Here is an 18,232-nt window from a genome sequence, read left to right as displayed (position 1 = left end):
ACACATCGTGTTAGCAGATGCACTATCCCGAGCACCCACAATGAGTCATGTGAGCTCTACTGAGAAAGACGTGGATGTTCATGTGAGTATGGTCATTGCTACGCTGCCCGTGTCAGACACAAAATCAAAGCAAATAGCAGAAGAAACAGTAAAAGATACAGTGTTACAAACAATAATAGAGAACATTCATCATGGTTGGCCAAAAGGTTCCTGTCCAAAGTACTATCACATCAAGTCAGAGTTAAGTGTCGCAAGTGGACTATTATTAAACAGAACAGAATAGTCATTCCACAGGCTCTACGTCAAGACATGCTCAAAAGGATTTATGAGGGACACCTCGGAATTGAAAAATGCAAAAGGAGAGCAAGAGACGCTGTTTATTGGCCTGGCATAAATAAGGACATTGAGAACATGATAGGCATATGTGAGACATGTCAGAAACACCAAAACAAACAAGCAAAGGAACCAATGATAGTAGCTGACTTAACAACAGCACCATGGCAAAAGGTTGGTATGGACCTCTTTCATTTGAATGGTAAAGACTATCTAATAGTGATTGATTACTATTCTAACTATCCTGAGATGGCGCTACTCTCAAGCACATCAGCAAGCAGTGTCATAATGCATGTTAAATCCATCTTCGCCAGACATGGAATTCCCAGGATTGCCGTTAGCGACAATGGTCTGTGCTTTAACTGTAAAGAGTGGCAACAGTTTGCAGCACATTATGACTTTCAACACATCACATCCAGTCCTCTGTATGCTCAGTCGAATGGTAAGGCAGAGAAAGGTGTTCAAGTTCTCAAACAGCTATTGAAGAAAGCAACAGAAAGCAAGTCTGATCCTTATCTCGCCCTACTGAGCTACCGAGCCTCCCCTTTAGACTGTGGTTCTTCACCTGCTGAACTCCTAATGGGTCGCAAGTTGCGCACCACGCTACCCTGCTGTGCAAAAGAAAAGCAGAGTAAGGAACTGAGACAGAGACTTCAACTGTTAAGCTGAAACAGAAATCACACTATGACAAGTCATCCAAAACTCTGAAACCATTGACAAGGGATGATGTTGTCAGGATTGAGGATCCAGATGCATGGAACAGGAAAGCTACAGTTCTTGAGGAAGTAGGACCAAGGTCATACACTGTTAGAACTGAGGAAGGACAGATTCTCAGGAGGAACCGCCGTTCCCTCCTGAAAACACAAGGGCCTAGAAATTCACTTGGGCGCGGGCAGCTCGCTCGCGCCCAAAAGTTAGCGCTGGGCGGGGAGGCATTAGCGCACGCCGTATATTCATCTTCTGCGCCCCAATTCAGAAGCGGGCGCTATACCAGGGTGTGCCCGCCTCCGTTTGGGGCGCTGCAACTGAATATCGGCGCGCTAGTTGCCGCAGCGCCACCCGATGCGGTGCGGCAGGCTGCGGTACTGCAGGCCTCCTCCTTCTCTTAAGGGGGAGGTGCCTGCAACGGCCGGAGCCCCGATCGCGAGTGCCGGCAAAAGAGCCCGGCACAACGGAGAAGTGCCGGGCTCCACGGAAACCAGCCGGCAATGCCGCGGGGGGGGGTGGAGAAGGCCGGGGAAGGAGGTGCGGGCAGGCGGCCGCCGAAAAAGCGGCCGGCCGCACCTTCCACTTTAAAGCGCCCCACTATGGCAGCAGGACGGCCCTGTTTTCTGGTCGCTGTTTGCGCCCGCTTCGGAGGAGGCGGCCGCAAATAAATATGGGGATCGGCGCGGTTTCAGGGCGTTACGGGCCACCGCGTACACCGATGACGTCATCGGTCCCGGCGCAGCGCTAACGGCTACCGCCGCCAATACCGCTGCACTCAATTTCCGCGCTACCACCCCGCCGGCGCAAAAGACCTCTTTAGGCGCTAAGTGGGCGCAAGGCCCACTGAATTTCTAGGCCAAGAAATTTTCCAAGAGCAAATCGATGACAATGCCACAACTGAATCTTGTCACTCACCACCAGAACAATCTAACACAAACACACATACAGGCTCTCATGAAAACACATCAGACTTACCTGTGCTGAGAAGATCCACACGTGAAGTAAAAAAGCCTGATAGACTTAACCTTTGAGTACAAAGAAAATTTTAATAAAAGAATGAAAAGCTTAGAGTTCATAAAGTAAAGCTTTGAAAATGTTTTTGACTGTTGTGAAGATGTTTATGTTGTTATGATTGATTGATATTGATTTTGTTTAACCTCTAAGGAAGGGGGATGTAATGATCAGTAACATGTCATTCTAGAATGGTACACTAGGTGGAGCTGTATGTTTAGTGGTGGGCTACCCACAAGGCAGTAGTCAAGATGGATGCCTGTACACTAGTCCACATGGCTGAATAAATGACTAGCTCAAGCTAGCTGTTCATAATGAAAACGTCTATTTATTTATGAACATAACATTCCCCAACGCCTTTTCTTTCCCAAAGAAAACAGGCTCAACTTCATTAACCTTTCCTCATAACTTAAGATCCCAATGCCCAGAATCATCACTGTTGCTCACCTCTGTTCCCTCTTTGGGATAATGATGCACTTCTTTATCAGAGAGCTTCTCTTTTCTCAGCCATTGCATGCTTTTCTTTTGCTCACTGTACTGGTTTTTATTCTTGCCGCACATATTGGGACAGCATTATATTGTGTACGCATGTTCATTTGCATATGCTTAATTCAATTATAACATAATTTACACCTTGATTCTGATTGGTGTGAGCCGAATGTTGCAGAGGAAAATAGTAACTTTGTGCAAATTACCATGGAAAATTAAATGACTGCATACAGATTTGTGTTTCCACAGGGTAAGGGGAAAATAGAGCCTTAAGGCAGCTGATTAAGATCCAATGAGCAGAAATGCTTGCTGACAAGGTTGAATGGCTGCATGAGGAATACTTACAGGGTTGAATCTGGGGTGAGATTCCCCCCAAAAAACTTAATAAATTGTGCTGGGTGTTTCTGTAGATTTGTACTATTAATAATAACTTATTAAATGAAAATATGATTTTTTTTACACTCCTTATAATAAAGCCCTGAAGAAAGAAGAATCAAAAATAAATGTAAAATTATTACTGCCTTTTTCAGGATTTTCCATAATATTTATAATTTCCTCACTCGGAATAGTCTTACAAAACATTCTCTGGGGTGTTTTTGAGAATCTCAATTATTAATTATCAGTGATTCAATTACGAGGCCAGGAATGGAAATAGTGTACTGTTGAATCTGAAGAGAATGTGGTTATTGAGATATATTATACTTGGATCAAGAACAGACTGTTCATAAATTTCATAATTTTTATTATTTGTAATTCAGTTAAGTTAATTATGCTGTGAGTGAATCTAAATTTAAAATATTATGCAAAATACAGGACTTTATTTTATTCTAATTTGTTGCTGTGCTAAGTATCTTTTACACAAGGGTCTGGTAATCATTTTTTGTTCCATTCGAAATATCTTGGTGCATACTTTATTCTACCATTTTCCTTTAGTACCGTAACCTATGTTAATAAAGGAAGGAATCACTGTAATACAGAGAAATGATATTGGGTCAAAGGACAGTTTGGGTGGAGATAAGGAATAATAAGGGGAAAAAAACACTAGTGGGTGTAGTATATAGGACTCCGAACAGTCGCAACTCGGTTGGACGGAGTATCAATCAGGAAATAGTTGAGGCTTGTAATAAGGGAACATCTATAATTATGGGGGATTTTAACTATCATATAAATTGGACAAATCAAATTGGGCAGGGCTGCCTTGAGGATGAGTTCATTGAGTGTATTAGGGATGGGTTTCTTGAGCAGTATGAAACTGAACCAACCAGGGGGCAAGCAACCTTAGATCTGGTCCTGTGTAACGAGACAGGATTAATTAAAAATGTCCTAGTAAAGGATCCCCTTGGAATGAGTGACCATAACATGGTTGAATTCCATATTCAGTTAGAGGGTGAGGAGGCTGTATCTCAAACAAGCGTGCTAAGCTTGAATAAAGGAGACTATGAAGGTATGAGAGCGGAATTGAGTAAAGTGGATTGGGAAAATAGGTTAAAGGATAAGACGATACATGATCAGTGGTGTACATTTAAGGAGTTATTTTACAAATTCCAAAAAAAGTATATTCCACTGAGAAAAAAAGGGTGTAAAAGAAAAGACAGCCATCCGTGGCTAAGTAAAGAAATTAAGGATAGTATTCGACTAAAAACAAGGGCATATAAGGTAGCCAAATCTAGTGGGAGGATAGAGGATTGGGAAAACTTTAAAAGACAGCAAAAAATAACAAAAAGATTGATTAAGAAAGGGAAGGTAGATTATGAAAGTAAATTAGCAAAAAATATAAAGACAGATAGTAAGAGTCTTTATAGTTATATAAAAAGAAAAAGGGTGGCTAAAGTAAATGTTGGTCCCTTAGAGGATGAGACCGGGAAATTAATGGTGGGAAATATGGAGATGGCAAAAACACTGAATGAATATTTTGTATCAGTCTTTACAGTAGAGGACACCAAGAATATCCCAACACTTGACAAGCAGGGGGCTATAGGGGGGGAGGAGCTAAATATGATTAAAATCACTAAGGAAGTAGTACTTGGTAAAATAATGGGACTCAAGGCGGATAAATCACCTGGACCTGATGGCTTACATCCCAGGGTTTTGAGGGAAGTGGCGGTAGGGATTGTGGATGCATTGGTAATAATCTTCCAAAACTCCCTGGACTCAGCAAAGGTCCCGGCAGACTGGAAAACTGCTAATGTAACACCCTTATTTAAAAAGGGCAGTAGACAGAAGGCTGGAAACTATAGACCGGTTAGCCTAACATCTGTGGTAGGTAAAATTTTGGAGTCCATTATTAAGGAGACAGTAACAGGACATTTGGATAATCATAATTTAATAAGACAAAGTCAGCATGGTTTTATGAAGGGGAAGTCATATTTGACAAATTTGCTGGAGTTCTTTGAGGAAGTAACATATAGGGTGGATAAAGGTGAACCAGTGGACGTAGTGTATTTAGACTTCCAAAAGGCATTTGACAAGGTGCCACACAAAAGATTATTGCTTAAGATAAAAAATCACGGGATTGGGGGTAATATTCTGGCATGGATAGAGGATTGGCTATCTAACAGAAGGCAGAGAGTTGGGATAAATGGTTCATATTCAGACTGGCAATCAGTAACCAGTGGTGTTCCGCAGGGGTCAGTGCTGGGTCCCCAACTCTTTACAATCTATATTAATGATTTGGAGGAGGGGACCGAGTGTAACACATCAAAGTTTGCAGATGATACTAAGATGGGAGGGAAAGTAGTGAGTGAGGAGGACATAAAAAACCTGCAAGGGGACATAGACAGGCTAAGTAAGTGGGCAGAGATTTGGCAGATGGAATACAATACTGGAGAGTGTGAGGTTATGCACTTTGGCAGGAAAAATCGTAGAGCAAGTTATTATCTTAATGGCAAGAAACTTGAAAGTACTGAAGTACAAAGGGATCTGGGGGTCCTGGTGCACGAAACTCAAAAGGTTAGTATGCAGGTGCAGCAAGTGATTAAGAAGGCTAATGGAATGTTGGCTTTCATTGCTAGGGGGATAGAATATAAAAATAGGGAGGTATTGCTTCAGTTGTACAAGGTATTGGTGAGACCGCACCTGGAATACTGCATACAGTTTTGGTGTCCATACTTAAGAAAGGACATACTTGCTCTCGAGTCAGTACAAAGAAGGTTCACTCGATTAATCCCGGGGATGAGGGGATGGACATATGAAGAGAGGTTGAGTAGATTGGGACTCTACTCATTGGAGTTCAGAAGAATGAGAGGCGATCTTATTGAAACATATAAGATTATGAAGGGGTTGGATCGGGTGGATGCAGGGAGGATGTTCCAGATGATGGGTGAAACTAGAACTAGGGGGCATAGTCTTAGAATAAGGGGCTGCTCTTTCAAAACTGAGATGAGGAGGAACTACTTCACTCAGAGGGTGGTAGGTCCATGGAATATGCTGCCCCAAAAAGCTGTCGAAGCTACATCATTACATAAATTTAAAACAGAAATAGACAGTTTCCTAGTAGAAAAGGGAATTAAGGGTTACGGGGAGCGGGCAGGAATTTGGACATGAGCCTAGGTTCGGATAGGTCATGGCCCTGTGGGTAGCGGAGCGGGCCCAGGGGCCGTGTAGCCTGATCCTGCTCCTGTTTTCGTGTGTCTAATGCTGTTAGATTCAGGAGATAGTCCTGTCATAGTGGATTGGCGGTTAGGATCAGATCAGCCATGACCTTATTGAATGGCGGAGCAGGCTCGAGGGGCCGATTGGCCTACTCCTGCTCCTATTTCTTATGTTCTTATGTTCTTATGTAACCTTTTGGTCCTATGAATTAAAATAGGTGAGTTGGTACAATTTGTATGAGATGCAGGATTTTATTTTATACAGGTACAAATTGGCAATTGTGTCTGGTATAAGTAAATGCATTTTTCCTTGGTCTTAATAACATCTAACCTGCATTAAAATGATAGATATCTGTCTACATCAGTTTTGCCATTAAAATGGCTGAACAATACTTTGTGGCAATACTCAAGAAATATAATCATAGGATAAAATTTTTGTTTTGTATCTACTTATAGCTGTGTATTGCTTGGCCTTTCAAAGGCACAAGTCTAACTTAGAAATAACTTAAATAAAAAAGACAATTTTTAATACAAGCAGGAGGCCCAAATTGTCAAGGAACCAATATACCAGAGAAGATATTCCTATTGAATTTGTTGCTATCAATAGAAGAGTAAGCAGAAGGATGCTGGAGTTTATTGTGTTTTTTTAAATTAACAATGACGGTTGCCCTTGTCTTGTAGTGGCTTGTTTCAGACTATTGAAGGGAATGCTAGAGATATCAGACATATCCTATGTTCAAATGCACCTCCTAGGACACAGCAGCACTGACCATAAGAACTGGCAATTACCGTGGTGTAGGTCTCTTTTTCCAACACAAACAACATTGAATAAAAGGAGAATTATGGCTTTGCTAAGTTTTCAGAAGTTGTGAGTACAACTTACTGCCTTATGTATTATTTCAAATAACTAACTTGTATTCTACAACAGGAAATGATTTGATCCTCTAATGCACATTTATTTTTGATACCCAAAACATCATTGGATATGTGGTTACTAACTTCCCAGGATCATGCCATAACTCATTTCATGTAAAAAGATGAAATGGATGAGTCAGGGCCATTAATTAGAAGTGGACAAGCCTTTACATGCATTATTCTGCATATTGATATCTGTTCCTCTCTTTTTTGGAAAATATGTAGTTTACTATACCCAACACACACAAAGGTAGCTGTTACATGTTCATACGCCAACAACGCACTTCGAACACTATTAACGCCACGAATGTGATTGTGTACAGTATCTGAGCACCATGCCTATACACCAAATACATTCCTGTGCGGTAGAGTCTATTCACTTGCTGTGTAGTCTGACACATCGAGATATGTGTAATAAAATTTGATGCAATGTGTCACAGAGATGCTCCATGAAACAGTGACAATGGGTCCATGTATGTTCAGAATGCCATCCAAGCTCCAAAGTTCAAGTTTCACTTAGGACATAATTTTGGCTGACACTTCAGTGCAGCAGTGAGGGAATGCTGCATTGTTGGAGCCACTCTTCAGATGAGGTATTTATTTGAGGCCCTGTCTGCCTGTTCTAGTGATTCAGGAGGACATTAAAAGATCCCATGGCACCATTTGAAGGTGATCTGCAAGTTCACCTGCTGTCCTGGCCAACATTCTTTACTCAACCACAACCAAATAGTCACCTTGTTGTTATTGTGGGACTTTAGTAAACAAAATAGCTGTCACATTTCCCTACATAGCAATATTAACTGTAATCAAAGTAATTAATTGTGCATGAAGCACTTTGGGGCATTTCTGAGAGACTTGGTAAGGTTCTATATAAATGTTAGAAGTGCTAAGAAAAAATGCTATATTTTCGTATTATGTTCACTGAATAACCAGCCATAAATTGGGTGAACCTGATCGGAAAATTAAGTGGCGATCTAAATTGTTGAATCCGTGAATCTTAAAGTATGGTGTTCTTCAATAACTAGACGGAGGCTGCAGATTAACAATCAACAGGTGTTTACTGAAGGAGGGTAGTCTAAAGACTAACAGTACAGATGCCTGCTCAAGGCTTATATACAGGTGTGGTCACTGTCGGTACTACAGTATACAGGAGCTGTAAAAGTAGTTCTCTCTTAAAGGTACATACACTACAATTCCTCCCCTTTTAGATTAACAGTACCATAACATTCAAATAACAGTTAACACTTTAACATGCACATTAAACTGAAATAGTCCATTTATAGATTCAGTCTTTGGGGCGGCTTCCTGATCCTTTCTGGATAGCGCCTTTCCTGAGTGTCTTGTTCTTGGTGCGGAGGCGATTCTGGCCCCCTGTTGTCAGTTAGTTCATCAGTTTCCGCTGCTACTGTTTCTGGGGTAGATGCTACCGGTATGTCGGGTTCATCCCCAGGCACGCGAGACATGGGGTTGACTCGTTCCTGTGACGCTAGGATCTGGTCGACATGGCGTCTCACAATGTTCTCCCCGACATCCACTGTGTACATTAGTGGCCCCTGCTGTGTGCATATCGTTCCGGGTTGCCATTTCTCTGTTCGGTAGTCGCGGGCCAAGACTGGTTGTCCTACATTGAAGCTCCTTGTCGGCTTCTCATTGATGTGCTGGAATTGCTTATCCTCAACATTTCTTCGCACATTTGGTCTGAGCAAATCCAGACGAGATCTCAACCTTCGGTTAAAGAACATTATGGCCGGGGTCTGGTTGGTAACTGCATGTGTCGCATTTCTGTAGGCTAACAGGAAATTGTCCACCTTATGCTGTAGTGGAATGTCATCATCGCACATGGCCCTTACTGCCTTTTTAAAGGTTTGTACGAACCTCTCAGCCAATCCATTTGTGGCTGGATGATACGGGGCGGATGTGTAATGCCTTACCCCATTCCTTCTCATAAATTTCCAAAACTCTTCGGACACAAACTGTGGTCCGCTATCAGAGTAAATCTGCTCTGGCAAGCCGTTCCTGGCAAATATGGTCCGTAGGACTGCAATTGTTTTCTCCGTAGTGGTGGAGGACATTTTTATCACCCCAGGCCATTTCAAGTGCGCATCCACTGCTATTAAGAAAATTGAGTCCATGAATGGACCAGCAAAATCAATATGCACCCGTTGCCATGGAGAGGAGGGCCACTCCCATGGGTGTAGAGGGGCATGTGGTGGTGCATTTTGGACCTTCTGGCATCCTGAGCAGCTCTTTGTTAGGTCCTCGATTTGTTGATCGATCCCTGGCCACCACACATAAGCCCTAGCAAGGCTTTTCATTTTCAGCCCTCCCAGATGGCCTTCGTGAAGCTCATTGAGCACTCTCTCCCTTAATTTGGGTGGAATTACCACTCGGGATCCACACATCACTGTCCCCTGGCATACTGACGGCTGTTCTCTTCTGGATGAGAATGCTGGCAACAGTGAGTTGCCATGTGTTGGCCATCCCTTCACCGTCAAATCATATACCCGAGACAGTGTCGGATCATTTCGGGTCTCCTTCTCTATATCCGCGTTAGTTACTGGCAAGCGTTCAATTATCGACGAATAAAATATTTCGACAGGGTCCACTGCTGGTGCTTCCTGCGCAGTAGGCAGTGGCAGGCGTGATAGCCCATCAGCGTTTCCATGTTGTTTCGTGCCCTTATACTCTATTTCATATTGGTTCGCCCCTAGAAAAAGGGACCATCTTTGTAGCCGTTGTGCAGTCATCACCGGAACGCCCTTCTTTGGATTAAAGATGGAGACAAGTGGTTGGTGGTCAGTCAACAAGGTAAACTTCTGCCCATGCAGATAGTGGTTGAATTTTTTTACTCCCCATACTAGGCTGAGGGCCTCCCTGTCAATCTGGGCATAGTTGCGCTCGGCTGAGGTTAGTGACCGAGACGCAAAGGCGACTGGCCTCTCCAACCCATCTGGGAATTTGTGTGACAGCACCGCTCCAATACCATAGGGTGATGCAACACACGCCAACCGAATTGGTAGTGCTGGGTTGAAATGGGCCAACACCTCTTTTGATGTGATCAATTCTTTGCACTTCTGGAAAGCTCGTTTACATTCGTCATTCCACTTCCATGGTATCCCCGTTTGCAGTAGGGTGTTCAGTGGGTGTAATACTGGAGACAAATTTATGGTAGTAGTTCACCAGCCCGAGGAACGACCTCAGTTGTGACACATTTTCCGGTGCTGGAGCCTTGACTACTGCCTCAATCTTTTCAGGGGACTTATGTAACCCCTCTACATCAATAACGTGGCCACAATACGAGATCTGCTTCTGGAAAAAGTCGCACTTGTGGCGATTAGCTCGTAGCCCATATTCCTTCAATCTAGTGAGCACCTTCTCCAGGTTGGTGAGGTGATCACTCTCATTTTCGCCCGTGACCAGGATGTCATCCAAATAACACTGGGTCCCTGGAATCCCTTGCAGGACTTGATCCATTGCCCTTTGCCAAATAGCCGGAGCCGATGCTACCCCGAACACCAGCCGGTTGTATTGGTAGAGACCTTTGTGAGTGTTGATCGTGAGGTATTGTTTCGAGGCTTCTTCTACCTCCATTTGCAGGTACGCCTGGGCCAGATCAATCTTAGTGAAGCGTTTTCCTCCAGACAGCGAGGCGAAAATATCTTCAATCCATGGAAGCGGATATTGTACCGTGTGAAGGACTGGGTTCACTGTCACCTTAAAATCCCCACAGATGCGGACCTTCTTTGGTTCCCCAGGTGTATTACTCAACGACCCCTTCATTACAGGAATGATGGGTGTAGCCCACTCACTCCAGTCCACTTTGGACAGTACTCCTGAACGTTCCAACCCTTCCAGCTCTGCTTCGACGGCTGGTCGGATCGCATAAGGCACCGGTCTGGCCTTAAAAAACTTTGGGCTTGCATTTTCCTCTATTTTAATCGTCGCTGTTATGCCTTTTAGTGTTTCGAGTCCCTCCTGGAACACTTCTTGTGCGTCAGTTAGCATTTTTGACAGTCATCCAGGTGTGACGTCATCATCCTTTTTGGCCTCAACCTTCAGTGCCTGTATGGAATGCCAATCTAATTGTATCTTCCGGATCCATTCACGTCCTAGTAGTGGTGGTCCTCCATCTGGCAATGCATATAAGTCAATTTTTGGTATTTCCTGGCCTTTGTATATCACGTTCACCCTTATTTTTCCTTTGGGGTAGACTTTTTGCCCCGTGTACGTCTTCAAGACAATCTCTGTAGCTTTCAAGGGTATATGTGAGAATAGCCGCTTGTAGTCCCTTCGGTTTATGACTGTTAGGGCTGATCCTGTGTCCAATTCCATTTTCACTTGGACTCCGTCTATCTTGAGCGTGACGCAGATAGTCTGGTGATCCTCCATTTTGATTACCTTATGTAGTTTCAGACAACCCAGCTCCTTGCTTCTGGAGTCTGTATCACTTTTCTGTTCATCTGAACTACTGTCCATCACCTTATGTACCTTTTTGTACTTCTCCTGTGGAGATTTCTTACTGCTGGTTTTCTTCACTGACCTGCAGACTCTTGCTATGTGTCCTGCTTTTCCACACTGTCTGCACACTTGGTCCTTGAACCAACAATCCTTCTGGTCATGTGTTGTTCTGCCGCAGCAATAACACTGCCCTGCTCCATATGACATTTTATTGGTGCCATATTCTTGCGGTCTCCGTTGTATCTCTGCAGCGCCCCATGCAGCTGCTTTGTGTGATACTGCCATGCTGAAAGTCTTGTCCAGCGTAAGATCCTTTTCTGATAGAAGCCGTTTCTGGGTTCCTTCACTGTGAAGCCCACACACAAATTTGTCCCTTAACGTATCTGCTAGTCCCATTCCAAACTGGCAGTGTTTCGATAGCTTGCGCAGTTCCGTTAAATACCCAGCATTACTTTCGTCTTTATGCTGGTTCCTTTTGTGGAACTTAAATCTTTCTGCTATCAGCAGCGGTGTGGGGTTTAAGTGGTCCTGTAGGATTTCCACTATGCTTTCGAAATCCTTATCCACGGGCTTCTCTGGGGTTATTAGGTTTCGCAGTAAGCCATATGTTTTAGCACCCATGGAATTCAACAAAACCAGTGCTTTCCTGGCATGTGGCACTTCATTCGCCTTGCAGTACACCTCAATGCGTTCCACATATGTCGCCCAATCTTCGACTTCATTGTCAAACACAGTGACACTGCCACTCTTCGGCATCCCTGGGTGTGGTTAAACTATCTAAAATGGCATCTCCCGCGCGCTCCCTTCTTCTCCGCTGGCTCAAAATGGCGTCTCCCGCGCTTTCCTTTCTTCTCGCGCTCGCCCTTCTTCTCCGCTGCGGCTTCAAAAGTGGCGTCTCCCGCGCTCTCCCTTCTTCTCCGTGGCTCAAATGGCATCTCCCATGCTTCTTTTCTTTCCCCGCGGACGCTGCTCAGCCCTTGAGCCCTGGCTGCACTCTGCGCATTCTCCTGTGCGCCTCTGTCGTTGCCACCGCTCGGTCCTGAACCCCGGCTGTGCTTTACCCTGTCTCTCTTTTTGTTTTCCGTCGACGCCGCTCGGTCTTCAACCCCCGGCTGCACCCTGTGCGCTTTACCCTCTCTCTTACCCCATCGACGCTGCTCGGCCTTTTCTGTGCCGTCGGTCGGCTCCAGCCGCCGCTGTCCGGGAAGGGTCTGCGCTGTACCTGTTGCCAGTCTGTTGCTGGATCGTCGTGGCTGGAGAACCAAGCCCAGCTCTCAACAGCCTCCCCTGCGATGTTCATTCTCTGCCGGATGACTGGGCGGTTGCTCGTGGTCGACGCCCGTGCTTCTGGCCTCGACTTTCTTCCACCGTCCTCCCGGAGCGAATCCTTGGAAGGAAATGCAGAGTTGCAGGTAGATTCAAATCGACCTCGTCGCCACTGTTGAATCCGTGAATCTTAAAGTATGGTGTTCTTCAATAACTAGACGGAGGCTGCAGATTAACAATCAACAGGTGTTTACTGAAGGAGGGTAGTCTAAAGACTAACAGTACAGATGCCTGCTCAAGGCTTATATACAGGTGTGGTCACTGTCGGTACTACAGTATACAGGAGCTGTAAAAGTAGTTCTCTCTTAAAGGTACATACATTACATAAATCAGGCAGGGGTTTCATTGCGATATTTAAATGAAGTTGTGATCACATCATTTTGATGTTCACACAGTTTCTTGATGCTCGTGTGTACATTACACTGATCTACCGCCGATATACAGCGGATTACTAAAGAATGGGCCATATACATAAGTTCAGCTTTGTAAGAGGCTTTGAAGAAGGATCTGCACCCAAAATATTAACTGCTCTATTTTCTCCACAAATGCTGCCTGACCTGCTGAATATTTCCAGCATTTTCTATTTTTGTTTCAGCATACTAAGAGGATTCAGTGAACAATTTTCAGTCCACTTCTGTGTTGGTTTGTTTTTCTGTTTTTGTTTTTTTTCTGCCTGTCACTTAGGTTTTCCTGAACCTTTGCGGCAATTGTTTGTTTGCTGCCTGCCTTTCCTACAATGGGTTTCCCAATGGGACTCCCCCTATATCTTTGGTTTTCGGAGGAATGAAAGCGGACTACTGGAATGATGCCAGGTAAGTCAGGCTGCAGCAGAGGTGCTCTGTACCCAACGGCGATACCCGCACACCCACACCTACAGACAGAGGTGGGAGTACCTCACTTTGTGGGAAGTATTAGTGCATACAGAAATTCCAATCCCCAAGAGATACTGGGGGTAATTTTCAACTGTGCCACCTGCGTGATAACATGACCCAGTGGAGTGCCCGCCCATTGCAGAGGTTGCCTGATTTCAATGGAACAAAAGTCAGATGGGTTCTACAATGGGCAGACGATCCGCTCCGCCAAGCAACAACATTGAAAATTACCCCCACTGTGACAGCAGGCCTGATAGCATGAGTGCAACATGTGAAAGTCAGACTGGCCTCAATCATAATCATAATCATAATCAACTTTATTGTCATTGTTAGTGCACAAGTGCAGTACAACGAAATGTAGGCTTGCGGCTCCCGAGAGTGTACATTTAGATTAAGACATTTAAACATTCAACATACATTTGGCTTGTAATACATTTGGATTGTTCTTTGCAAGCACCTAATCGGAGTATATTATGCTTTAGGTGGCGCTACATGAAAGGAAGTGTGTCAGGAGGCTCAGCAGGCAGCATCGTATGATTGGCTGCATTCGCCAAAATGCCATCAACCATATCTGCAGGTGCTCGCACACCTACCTGGCAATGGCAGTGGGGAACTGGCCTCCGAGGGCCAGGTCAGCAGACAGCCAAGTGTAGAGAACTGTGTCATCTGTTGCAAAAATACATGTGGTTAACATGCACCATAGGCTTGGCACAACCAGTAACAGTAAACATAGAAACATAGAAACATAGAAGATAGGAGCAGGAGTAGGCCATTCGGCCCTTCGAGCCTGCTCCGCCATTCAATGAGATCATGGCTGATCACCCAAATTCAGTACCCTGTCCCTGCCTTCTCCCCATATCCCTTGATCCCTTTAGCCTTAAGAAATATATCCAACTCTTTTTTGAATATATTTAATGAACTGGCCTCCACCGCCCTCTGTGGCAGAGAATTCCACAGGTTCACCACTCTCTGGGTGAAGAAATTCCTCCTCATTTCAGTCCTAAATGGCTTACCCCTTATCCTTAGACTATGACCCCTGGTTCTGGACTCCCCGGCCATCATAAACATCCTTCCTGCATCTAGTCTGTCCAGGCCTGACAGAATTTTATAAGTTTCGATGAGATCCCCTCTCAATCTTCTAAACTCCAGTGAGTATAAGCCCAATCGACACAATCTCTCCTCATACGTCATTCCTGCCATCCCAGGTATCAGCCTGGTGAATCTTCGCTGCACTCCTTCCATGGCAAGAACGTCCTTCCTCAGGTAAGGCGACCAAAACTGCACACAGTACTCAAGGTGCGGTCTCACCAAGGCCCTGTACAACTGTAGCAAGACATCCTTGTTCCTGTACTCGAACCCTCATGCTACGAAGGGCAACATACCATTTGCCTTCTTAACCGCCTGCTGCACCTGCATGCTTACCTTCAGCGACTGGTGCACAAGAACACCCAGGTCTCTTTGCACTTCCCCTTCTCCCAATCTATTGCCATTCAAATAATAATCTGCCTTCCTGTTTTTGCCACCAAAGTGGATAACCTCACATTTATCCACATTATAGTGCATTTGCCATGTTTCTGCCCAATCACCCAATCTGTCCAAATTGTACTGGAGTTTCACGACATCCTCCTCACAGCTTACCCTCCCACCCAGCTTTGTGTCGTCTGCAAATTTGGAGATATTACATCCAATTCCCTCGTCCAGATCATTAATATATATTGTGAACAGCTGGGGTCCTAGGACCGATCCTTGCGGTACCCCACTAGTCACTGCCTGCCACTCGGAAAACGACCTGTTTATTCCAACTCTTTGCTTTCTGTCCGCCAACCAGTTCTCTATCCAAGTCAATACCTTGCCCCCAATCCCATGTGCCTTAATTTTGCATGCTAATCTCTTATGTGGGACCTTATCGAAAGCCTTCTGAAAGTCCAAATACACCACATCCACTGGTTCTCCCTTATCTATTTTACCAGTTACATCCTCAAAAAATTCCAGTAGATTAGTCAAGCATGATTTACCTTTTGTAAATCCATGTTGACTTTGTCCGATCCTGTCACTGCTTACCAAGTGCTCTGCTATTACATCTTTTATAATAGATTCTAGCATTTTCCCCACTACCGATGTCAGGCTTACCGGTCTATAATTCCCCGCTTTTTCTCGACCACCTTTTTTGAATAGTGGGGTAACATTAGCTACCCTCCAATCTATGGGTACTGTTCCAGAGTCTATCGAGTTCTGGAAGATGACCAGCAATGCATCTACTATTTCCAGGGCCACTTCCTTAAGTACCCTGGGATGTAGATCATCAGGCCCTGGGGATTTATCGGCCTTTAGTCCCATCAATTTTCCTAACACCATTTCCCTACAAATACTGATTTCTTTCAGTTCCACCCTTTCATCAGGCCCTATGTTCCCCGGCATCTCTGGGAGGTTATTTGTGTCCTCCTTTGTGAAGACAGAACCAAAGTATGAATTTAGTTGGTCTGCCATTTCTTTGTTTCCCATTATAAATTCCCCTGATTCTGACTGTAAGGGACCTACGCTTGACTTCACCAATCTTTTTCTCTTCACATATCTATAAAAGCTTTTACAGTCAGTTTTTATGTTCTCTGCTAGCTTACTCTCATATTCTATTTTCCCTTTCTTAATTAATCCATTTGTCCTCCTTTGTTGAATCCTAAACTGCTCCCAATCCTCAGGATTATTGCTTTTTCTGGCCAATTTATATGTCCTCTCCTTGGATCTTATGCTATCCCTAATTTCCCTTGTTAGCCACGGTTGAGTCACCTTTTTGTTTTATTTTTATGCCAAACTGGGATGAACAAATTCTGTAGCTCATCCATTCGGTCTTTGAATGTTTGCCATTGCCGATCCACTGTCAACCCTTTGAGTGCCATTCCCCAATCAATCCTACCCAACTCGCTCCTCAGACCATCGTAGTTTCCTTTATTTAAATTGAGGACCCTAGTCTCTGAGTCAACTACTTCATTCTCCATCTTAATGAAGAATTCGATCATATTATGATCGCTCAGACCCAAGGGGCCTCGTACAACAAGATTGCTAATTAATCCTTTCTCGTTACATAATACCCAGTCTAAGATGGCCTGATCTCTGGTTGGTTCCTCGACATATTGGTCCAGGAAACCATCCCGTAAACACTCCAGGAATTCCTCCTCCACAGTATTGTTACTAATTTGGTTGGCCCAATCTATATGTAGATTAAAGTCACCCATGATGACTGCTGTGCCCTTGTTGCATGCTTCTTTAATTTCCCTTTTAATGCCATCCCCAACCTCTGCCTTACTGTTGGGAGGTCTATATACCACTCCCACTAAAGTCAAAGCTGCGGCCACAAAGCTGCCTTCATCTCTTTCCAATGTTGACCTATGAGAATGGCAAATAGGGATTCCTTCTTGTAATGGCCTCCTGCAGCACTCTTTCCATTTCAGTATCCATTAAACAGGTGCTGCTCTATCACTTGTTTGTAGACTCCATTTCATGGCGGCACAATGGTTTTCCTTTCACTTCATTTTTCGCTGTCAGTTGTTTCCCCTTACCAGCCTTAGCATTCGGAACAGGGAAACATAGGAACAGGAATAGGCCATTTAGCCCCTTGAGCCTGTTCCGCCATTCAATGAGATCATGGCTGATCTGTGACCTAACTCCATATACCTGCCTTTGCCCCATATCCCTCAATATCTTTGGTTAACAAAAATCTAGCAACCTCAGAATTAAAATTAGCAATTGACCTAGCATCAATTGTCGTTTGCGGAAGAGAGTTCCAAACTTCTAACACCCTTTGTGTGTAGAAGTGTTTCCTAACTTCACTTCTGAAAGGGCTGGCTTTAATTTTTAGACTATGCCCCCTAATCCTAGACTCACCAACCAGCAGAAATAATTTCTCTCTATGGAACTACTGCAAACTAACAAGATGTACCGGGTGGATTCTGCAACATCTGAGCTGCTGTGTCCATTAATGCAGGCATGTGCTGGGACAGACAGTTTCTCTCATTCCCCAAGTCTGTGAATAGCCACCGGAACTGGTGGTCCGTTCCAAATCACTGAAGTCTATTGTTGAAAACAGTTATCAAGTTCCACCTCCAGGAGATGAGTGGATGTTGGATGAGGTGCATGGTGACCTACGGCAGCGGAGATTGAGCTAAAACAAGAAAACTGCTAAAGCTAAGATTTGTCACCGGTCCTCACCTTGATCAGCAACCAGGCGCTGGTCACACACTGTGAGAATATCTTCATCTATCAGTGTAACAGCCTCTTTGGGTGGATCTCAAGTTAATGGCAGAGCAACTGCTGTTGGTATCACTTGAGAATTCTGTAAGAAGGAGACAGAATGGTCTTGTCACAGCCTTAGGCATTCTATTGCCATCCAAACTGAAAAGAAAAAAGAATGAAAATTGTTTAGTCCTGATTTAAATTTGGTCCATACACTGGGGAAAGGACTTTGAGATAAAATATTGTCTCTCTGGAACATTTGTTTATTTTGCTCAAAGTCACATTTAAGGATATTATTCTTTA

This window comes from Somniosus microcephalus, chromosome 13, assembly GCF_052327205.1.
Source record: "Somniosus microcephalus isolate GS21.2 chromosome 13, FLI_Smic_1.0, whole genome shotgun sequence".
Taxonomy (NCBI): domain Eukaryota; kingdom Metazoa; phylum Chordata; class Chondrichthyes; order Squaliformes; family Somniosidae; genus Somniosus; species Somniosus microcephalus.
This window is presented reverse-complemented; position numbering follows the sequence as displayed.